Genomic DNA, 7717 nt, shown 5'->3' on the forward strand with positions numbered 1-7717 from the left:
AGAAAGGGAAAAGCAAAATGAGCAGGAAGATGGGGAAGAAGAGGATCAGAAGGAAGAGGAGAGGAAAGGAGAGAAAAGAAGGAAGAAGAAAAAAAGGAGAAAGACAATTAGTTGGAAAAACAAATCCATCTCAATGTGCCTGGCACATTGTAAACGCTTAACAAATATCAGCATCATCAACTCTAACCCCAATTCACTCCATTGCTTTATTTCCACGTTGTCTAGCAATGGGTCGCATTTATTTATTTATTTTCAGTGGTATGTCAATGATACATACTGAGTGCTTACTGAGTGCGGAGCACTATACTAAACTGTCATTCTGATGAGGTTTTAACCTGGCTCGGGTATTATCAGATCAGTGGGATTTACCGAGAGTCTAGTGAGAATAGAGAATGATTCCAAGTACCCGCGAAAGCACGACAGAATTGAGAGAAAGGGTCCCTATTCCCAAGGAATTACAGTCTAATAGGGGAGGATAAGCAGACATATATTATTTACAAGAACGGGAACAGGAGCTATGGCTGGTTATATATAGCAAGATGATGGAAAGAATTGCAGTTGTTCCGTGTTTCCAAGATGACTCTGATGATGAGGAGATTGTAGCCAGCATCCTCATTTATTTAGCGCTTACTGTGTGCAGAGCATTCATTCATTCAATAGTTCATTCATTCATTCAATAGTATTTATTGAGCGCTTACTATGTGCAGAGCACTGTACTAAGCGCTTGGAATGGACAAATCGGCAACAGATAGAGACAGTCCCCGCCCAATGACGGGCTTACAGTCTAATCGGGGGAGACAGGCAGACAAAAACAATAGCAATAAATAGAATCAAGAGCAATAAATAGAATCAAGGATGAATACTGGGAGCCCCATGTGGGACACAGAGCACTGTACTAAGTGCTTGGGAGAGCACCATACAATGGAGTCAGCGGACGCATCCCCTGCCCACAACAAGCTTACAGTCTAGAGGTGAGTTTACAGTCCATCCACTGCTTTGAATGACTTGGAGAATTTCTTGCATACATCAGTCAGTCGATCAAGCAATAGAGTTGACTGATCACTAAATTCTATATATAGCCCTGAACTAAGAGTTTAAGGGAGTACACTAGAATTAGAAACAATCATCATAATAATGGTATTTGTGAATAATAATAGCATAATAATAATAATAATTATGGTATTTGTTAAACACTTACTACGTGCCAAGCACTGTGCTAAGCACTGGAGTAGATACAGGGTAATCAAGTTGTCCCATGTGGGGCTCACACTTTTAATCCCCATTTTCTAGATGATGTAACTGAGGCACAGAGAAGTTAAATGACTTGCCCAAGGCCACACAACAGACAAGTGGCAGAGCCACTATGTATTGAGCCCAGTACTAAGGCCAGGGGTAGATATAATATAATCAGGTCCCACAGGGACTTACAGTTGAAGTACAGAATAGACTGTAAGCTCAGCCCGGTCAGAAAATGTGTCTGTTATATCATACTTTCCCAAGTGCTTAGTACAACGCTCTGCACACAGTAAGCACTCAGTAAACACAATTGATTGACTGAACAGGTTTTAAATACCCATTTGGCTGATGAGGGAACTGAGGTACAGAGAGATGTCCAAGATCACACGGCAGGTACATGGCAGAGCCGGAATTAGAATCCATGTCCTCTGACTCCCAGGCCCGTGCTCTTACCATTAGGCCCCGCTGCTTGGCGTGATCCCTTCACTCGAGGAGTTTACAATCTAGGAGACTTTATTTTACTGTCCTTTCTGGACATTATCCTTTACGTTGATGATTTGCAGGGAGGAAAAGGCAATTGAAAACCTTACCTGGAAGAGGACACTCACATTTCAATGTAAAATTGCTAGTGATCATCCAAAAACGTCATGCACTGTAGCTAAAAAAACACCTCGCTTTCCCCCCGACCCCATGAGCTATCCTTGGATCAAGTTCCAGGCTTTGAAGGTTTTATACAAATGGAAAACAAAGGTCGGGGGTGAGGTAGCATGGCAACATAGTGCAGTGGATCGAGTATGGGCCTGGAAGTCAGAAGGTCACGGGTTCTAATCCCCCGGCTCTGCCATTTGTCTGCTTTGTGGCCTTGGGCAAGTCACTTCACTTCTCTGTGCTTCAGTTACCTCATCTGGAAAATGGGGATTGAGACTGAGTCCCACATGGGACAGGGACTGTGCCCAACCTGATTTGCTTGTATCCAACCCAGTGCTTAGTACAGTGCCTGACACATAATAAATGCATAACAAATACCACAATTATTATTATTATTGTTATCGATGTGCCCCACCATCTTTCTTTCCTTTCCAGGACTCATAAACAGTGTGGTGGCTCTTTCTGGAAAAGGAAATAAAAAGGCAAACACAAAGGGAGAGCGTTCACTCGGCATTGGAATCGGTGGTCTGTTCCTCTCCATTTGGCCAAACAACGGACTGGTGAAATTTTCCATGTGTGGGGGCCAGGTTGTCACTAAACAGCGCGAAGGCCCGTCCAAGGGTTTGTTTAGCTAAATGAGGTACACAGAGACAAGTTTTCCAAACAAAAATGGCCAGTTCAAAGTCCTGTGAACGATGCTGTGGAACCCACGAAAGGAAACCACAAAAGCCGTGCTGGTGATACCTGGTTTAAGCCACAAGGCTTTTGCCTTTTTGAGACCGAAAGCGACAGAGGCAGATGAAAACTTCGAGGCTAAATCGCCCGAGTGGCCTTTTACCGGAGGGTGGTGCCGGCCATTTTCGATCCTAACTAGGACTCTCTGGACAGGGCGGTAGTCGGAGGGAAGGAGACGTACTCCTGAATCGGCAGGAGGACTGGGTTTCGAATCTTTCCCTTATCAACCTGTTCTATCGCCCTTTGATGTATTTAAAGCTCTCCCACCCAAATAGTCTGCCCTGGACAAAGAGCCCAGTAGTAGCCACAATCTTCACCACACACTGGCTTAGGCCTGAAAATGGCTTGCTTTGGTGGTGATTACCTGCACATTACTGATTTTGAAAAGTTTTAAGAATATTGCTATTACTGACGATAATAATAATAAACACCGGGGTAGATTCAAGTTAATCAGGTCAGACACAGTCCCACATAAATTAGGAGGGAGAACGGGTTTCGAACCCACGTTTTACAGTTGTGGAAACTGGGGCCAGAGAAGTTAAGCGACTCGCCCGGAGTCACACGCAGACAATTGGCAAGGCCAGGATTAAAACCCAGGTTCTCTGACTCCCAGGCCCGTGCTCCTTCTACTAGGCCGTGCCGCTTCTTAAATTTTTGCTATTCATTGTTATTAATATTTTTATTATCAGTAACGACGGTGATGATCACTGTGGCACTTTTTTTTAGGACTTCCTAAGTTCCAAGAACTGCACTACGTTGTGGGCTAGATACAAAGGAAACCATGAATGGTATTTGTTGAGCGCTTACTGTGTACAAAATACTGGACTAAAGAGCTTGGGAGAGTATAATACAGTAAAGTTAGTCAATAAAATCCCTCCCTTCAAGCTCACAGTCTATTGGGAGGAGTCCCTGTCCTACGTAGAGCTCAAGGTCAAAGGTGGAGGGAGAACAGGTCTTTTATCCCCGTTTTACAAATGAAGAAACTAAACCCAGGCGCTGGGTTCTAATCCTGCCAATTGCTTGCTCTGTGACCCGAGGCAATTCCCTTAACTTCTCTGTGCCTCGATTTTCCTGTTCTCACTCTTACTTATCTGTGAGCCCCACGCAGGACAGGGACTGTGTCCAACCTAATTAGCTTAGAACTGTGTATGACACATAGTAAGTGCTTAGCAAACTCCGTAAAAGTCTCCTGACTCTCAGGCCCCAGCTCTTCCCACTAGACCACACTGCCTTTGCCGCCAGTTTGCACTCCTCACCCATCCTTGCACCTTTAAAAATGTTTCCACTCTACTGAAGGTCGGTCAGTATTCACACAGTGTTGTCATGGCCTGATGGATAGAGCCCAGGCATGGGTGTCAAAAGGACTTGGGCTCTAATGGTGGCTCTGCCACTTCAGTGTGACCCTGGGCAAGTCATTTCACTTCTCTGTGCCTCAGTTATCCATTCTCCATAGGAGGGGTGCTCCTGAATCAGCTTCACCTCTCTCCCTATTTAGGAAGCTTGCAACCTCTGCTGGGATAATTGCCTCGGCTTGATCCCGGCTTTTGGTTTTGGTTTCCTGGCTCAAGGAAACCCAATGTCCGGCCGCTCTTTTCCTTTTTCGTTTCAATGACCCTTTCGTTCAATTAATTCAATCATGTTTATCGAGTGCTTAAAAAGAAACGTTTCTCATGTAGGTATTTGTAATTGTATTTACTTGTATTCGTGTCTGTCTCCCCCATTCTAGACTGTGAGCTTGTCGTGGGCAGGGAATGTCACTGTTTACTGTTGTATCGTACTTTCCCAAGGGCTTAGTACAGTCCTCTGCACACAGTAAATGTTCAATAAATACCATTGAATGAATGAATGAATTTCTTTCCCTGACGGGAATCGAATCCAGGCCTCGGCGGTGAGAGCGCCGAATCTCACTTTTAAGGGAAACCGCCTTTTAGCCAGCAGAGAGCATTTGGGTCATTCTGAATGTCGATTGGCATTTATGAGAAGCATCTGGAAACAATCTTTTCACCTCTAAAATCTCCTCCCCCTCTAGACGGTCAACTCGTTGCGGGCGGGGAATGTGTCTACCAACTCTGTTGTAGAGCAGCATAGACTAGTGGCAAGAGCCAGGCTTGGGAGTCAGAGGTCTTGGGTTCTAATCCCAGCTCTGCCACTCTTCTGCTGTGTGATCTTGGGCAAGTCACTTAACTTCTCTGTGTCTCAGTTACCTCATTTGTAAAATAGAGATTGAGCCCGTGAGCCCCATGCGGGACAACCTGATTACTTTGTATTTACCCCAGCGCTTAGGACAGTGCTTGACACATAGTAAGCGCTTAACACACACCATCATTATTATTGATTATTATTATTACAGTGCTCTGCACACAGTAAGTACTCTATAAATACCACTGAATGATCGATTGGTTGGACAACCGGATCCATACTGGATGCCTAACCTCTTCGTTCAAGGATAAAAAATAAAAAACACCCATTGTGGACCCTGAATTGTCCTCTTGAGCTGTTGATCCACTGACCTCTCACCCACATCCCGCCTCTAGCCTGGAATGTCCCCCCCTCCTCATATCCGACAGAGAGAGACTCTGCCCCCTTTCAAAGCCTGACTGAAGACCCATCTCCTCCAAGAGGCCTTCCCTGACTAAGCCCTCCTTTCCTCTTCTCCCTCTCCCTTTTGCGTCGCCCTGACTTGCTCCCTCCATTCATCATCCCCTCTCCCAGCCCCACACCACTTATGTCCATATATGTCATTTATTTATTTCTATTAATGTCTGCCTCCCCCCTCAAGTCTGTAAGCTCACTGTGGGCAGGGAATGTTCATTCATTCAATAGCATTTATTGAGCACTTACTATGTGATGATGATGTTGGTATTTGTTAAGCGCTTACTATGTGCCGAGCACTGTTCTAAGCGTTGGGGTGGATACAGGGTAATCAGGTTGTCCCACATGGAGCTCACAGTCTTAATCTCCATTTTACAGATGAGGGAACTGAGGCCCAGAGAAGTGAAGTGACTTGCCCACAGTCACACAGCTGACAAGTGGCAGATCGGGATTCAAACCCGTGACCTCTGACTCCAAAGCCCAAGTTCTTTCCACTGACCCACGCATGTGCAGAGCACTGTACTAAGCGCTTGGAATGTACAAGTCGGTAACAGATAGAGACAGTCCCTGCCCACTGACGGGCTCACAGTCTAATCGGGGGAGACGGACAGACAAGAACAATAGCAATAAATAGAATCAAGGGGATGAACATCTCATTAAAACAATAGCAAATATATAATAAATAGAATCAAGGCGAATGTGTCCGTTCTATTGTTACGCTGTACTCTTCCAGGTGCTCTGCACACAGTGAGCGCTCAATAAATACAATCGACTGACTGACTGAATAGCTCATCTCCTCCTCGGGATAGTCATCGCCCTCCACGAGCTAAATGGACTGACCGAGAAGTAGGCCCTAAACCCAGCACTTCTCTTACCTCTTCCCCAGAAATGGAGGCTTATTCCTCGGGGGTCATATTTGTGGGCCATCTCTGTTATTCATTTGTCAAAAGTACACTTCTCATTGTCCAGAGTTCACTGCTTGCTGATATCAGGTCAAAGGGTGCTTTCAGCCTGCCATTTGCAGATTCTCTGTGTTAAGGGTTAAGGCGGATCGGCCCTGAAACATCCCTATCCCTCCCACGGTGGCGGAGCCGGAATTAGAACCCACAACCTCTGACTCCCAAGCCCGTGCTCTTGCCATTAAGCCACGCTCCTTCTCTGTGTTTTGCCATTCAGTGTTTTCAATGCTTGGCCACTGGACCCTGCAGCAATTGCCGGATGGCTGCATCTCCATCAGTTGACCGATGGTAATTATTGAGCGCTTACTACATGCCGAGCCCTGTACTAAGCACTTGGAAGAATACAACAGAGTTCGCAGACACGTTTCCTGCCCACAGTGAGCTTACAGTCTAGAGGAGGAGGCAGGCATTAATGTAAAGAAATCATTTATAATATATAATTACACTGTATAATTCATTCATTCATTCAATCGTATCTATTGAGCGCTTACTATGTGCAGACCACTGTACTGAGCCCTTGGGAAATTACAATAAAACAACAAATGGTGACATTTCCTGTCCACAACGAACTTATAGTCTAGAGGGAGGGAACAGACATCAGTACAATACAAATAATAATGATAATAATAATGTTGGTATTTGTTAAGCGCTTACTATGTGCAGAGCACTGTTTTAAGCGCTGGGGTAGACACAGGGGACTCAGGTTATCCCACGTGGGGCTCCCAGTCTTAATCCCCATTTTACAGATGAGGTAACTGAGGCACAGAGAAGTTAAGTGACTTGCCCCCAGTCACACAGTTGACAAGTGGCCGAGCCGGGATTCGAACCCGTGACCTCTGACTCCAAAGCCCGGGCTCTTTCCACTGAGCCACGCATAAATATAGAGCAGCAGGCTGGCCTAGTGGATAAAGCTTGGGTCTGGGAGTCAGAAGGAACTGGGTTCTAGTCCCAGGTCTGCACTTTCCTGCTGTGTGAACTTGGGCAAGTCACCTATCTTCTCTGGGCCTCAGTCACCTCACTGGTAAAATGAGGAATTAAGACTGAGCCCCATGTGGGACAGGAAATGTGTCCAACATGACTAGCATGTATCTACCCCAGGGCTGAATTCATTCATTCATTCAATAGTATTTATTGAGCGCTTACTATGTGTAGAACACTGTACTAAGCGCTTGGAATGTACAAATCGGTAACCGATAGAGACAGTCCCTGCCCTTTGACGGGTTTACAGCCTAATCCGGTGCCTGGAATACAGTCTGCACTTAACCAATATTGCAATTATTATGTAAAGAGGGTACATAAGTGCTGTGGGGTTGAAGGCAGGGTGAACATCAGATGTCCAAAGGGAAGAAATCCAAGTGCAAAGACGAGGCAGAAAGGAGAATGAGCAGAGGAAAAGAGGGCTTAAATGCGGAAAACCTCTTGGAGGAGATGACTTTACTAATGTTTGGCCTTCCCTGACTTAAGCCCTCCTTTCCTCTTCTGGGTTGCCCTGACTTGCTCCCTTTATTCATCTCCCCTGCCCGGCCCCACAGCACTCGTATGCAAGT

Source organism: Ornithorhynchus anatinus, chromosome 10 (assembly GCF_004115215.2).
Source record: "Ornithorhynchus anatinus isolate Pmale09 chromosome 10, mOrnAna1.pri.v4, whole genome shotgun sequence".
Taxonomy (NCBI): domain Eukaryota; kingdom Metazoa; phylum Chordata; class Mammalia; order Monotremata; family Ornithorhynchidae; genus Ornithorhynchus; species Ornithorhynchus anatinus.